The sequence below is a fragment of the Penaeus vannamei genome, chromosome 12 (assembly GCF_042767895.1).
Source record: "Penaeus vannamei isolate JL-2024 chromosome 12, ASM4276789v1, whole genome shotgun sequence".
Lineage (NCBI taxonomy): Eukaryota > Metazoa > Arthropoda > Malacostraca > Decapoda > Penaeidae > Penaeus > Penaeus vannamei.
Window position 1 is genome coordinate 10005218 of NC_091560.1, and position 2492 is coordinate 10007709.

Consider the following 2492-nt stretch of genomic DNA (forward strand, 5'->3'; position numbering starts at 1 on the left):
ACACACACACGCACACACACACACACACAAATGTTTCGCAAGTAAATGGACATACATCACAGATTATGCACGGGTCAGCATTACCGGCTCCGATGTATTAACCTCATTCCTGAGAACGAAAACCCTATTTACACCCCATAACATGACGTCTGACCTAATTTCAAAGGAGAAATAGGCCAGCCATGCCATATCAACATAATTATCTAAAGGTAAACAATAGAGCGACCACATCAGAAACCTTATTTGACCTTTATTGTTGTTGAATATTAATGGTTCTCAAGGCCTCATTGTTTTCATAATAGTCATGATTATTATGATATTATCATCATATAGTCTCATTATTATCATTTATTGTTATTATCATTATCATTTTTATTACACAAATTACTATTATCATAATAGAAATGGCAGTAGTTGTAGCAGTAGTGGTATTGCCATTAATAGCGATGATAATAGTAATAACAATAATAGTTGTCATATTATTATTATTATTATTATTATTATTATTATTATTATTATTATTATTATTATTATTACTAGTAGTGGTAATGGTGGTGGTAATACTACCAGCCTCATCATAATAATTTTCATCATCATTACTATTATTATTATGATTGGTATCATGGCTGTTGGTATTAGCATTATTGTTATCGCCATTACTCTTATCATTTTCATAATCATTGCTATCATCGTTATCATTCTTATTGTTATCATTATTATCATCACTGATAGCATCATTGTTATCATCGTCGCCATCATTATCATTGTCACCATTTCTAACCTCACCAATTTCCACTATCATTAATACTATGACCATGATTATTATCGTTTCACTATTACCATTATCATTAGCATTATCTCCGTCATCGTCATTATTTATAATCGTCGTCACCATCATGAAATCATCATCATCTTCGTCATCATATCATCATTATCATATCATCATCATCGTCATCATCTTCATTATGATCATCACTATCATCATTACCACCACCATAACCATCATCATAATTGCAAGGCAATGTTCTTCCATAAGAAAGAAAGAGAGAAAGTAAAGACCAAGATAAATGATGGAAACGTAAAAATCATCTCTAGAAAAACGAAGAGAGAGAGAGAAAGAGAGAGAGAGAGAGAGAGAGAGAGAGAGAGAGAGAGAGAGAGAGAGAGAGAGAGAGAGAGAGAGAGAGAGAGAGAGAGAGAGAGAGAGGCAAACAAACAAACAAAGATATAGAAAAATAGATAAATAAACGAAAAATAAAAATCCCCAATCACCCATGCATAGTGCCACGCACTAGGCCTACATGCCATAAGCCGCCGCCACCCATCCCTAGGCCTATGCCCACCAAGCTGTCACACAGACTGGCACCTAATTGGGTCATGGGTCCATAGCGCGGTGACCTTTATTGACCCTGCATGACGTTGGCTGGAGGGAACATGATTACTTCCATGTTTGCGGAACATGTGAGCGTCAGAGTAGCGATGCCCAAGCATGCGAGAGAGAGAGAGAGAGAGAGAGAGAGAGAGAGAGAGAGAGAGAGAGAGAGAGAGAGAGAGAGAGAGAGAGAGAGAGAGAGAGAGAGAGAGAGAGAGAGAGAGTGAGAGAGAGTGAGAGAGAGAGAGGGAGGGAGGGAGGGAGGGAGAGAGGGAGGGAGGGAGGGCAGTGAGAGAAAGAGAGAGAAAGAGGGGGAGGCAGGGAGGGAGGGAGAGAGAAAGGGTGGGGAGGCAGGGAGGGAGGGAGAGAGAAAGAGAGAGGGAGGGAGGAGAGAAAGAGGATGGGAGGGAGAGAGGAAGAGAGAGGGAGAGTGGGGAGCAGGCAGATAGACAGACAGACAGATAAACAGAAAGACTGATAAATATGTAAAAGCAGAGGAGAAAAAGAGAGAGAGAGAGAGAAACAGAGACAGAAATATACAGACAGGCAAAAAGACAGACAAATATACACAGAGAAGAGAAGAGAGAGAGAGAGAATGGGATTAACAATCAGATAAACACACGCTGGCTCAGACTGCTTCTTATAAATAAATATAAAACACAAAAGTATTTTCACATCATCTTTAATCCATCTTATTTCTCTAGCACCCAAAGAAGAGAGAAAAAAAATGAAAAAGAACCATTGCGTGCGTGACGTCATCAGGCCCGCGAAACGCCAGTCAGGCAAATCAGAATCGACTCGTGAATTGAGGAAGAGAATTTAAAAGAGACAAAAAAACAAAATGAGATCAACCGGTCCCATAAAACGCCCTCATGTGACCTGGATCACGGCTTCGTCTCTGTGTTTTGACCTTGCCCTGAACTTTAAAATTTTGCCAAATAAAAGATATCCGAAGATCAACAAGTGTCCTGCGAATGGGGTCTGCGAAGCCGTTTTGCGTTTTACATTCTTCAATTTTGACATTTATTGCAAAAAACGAAAAGAAGCTAGTTTAACTACAGCTACTGCATTTTTTTTGCGAAACAGTTAAATCTAGGGGAATTACAGGGCTCTTGTTGGT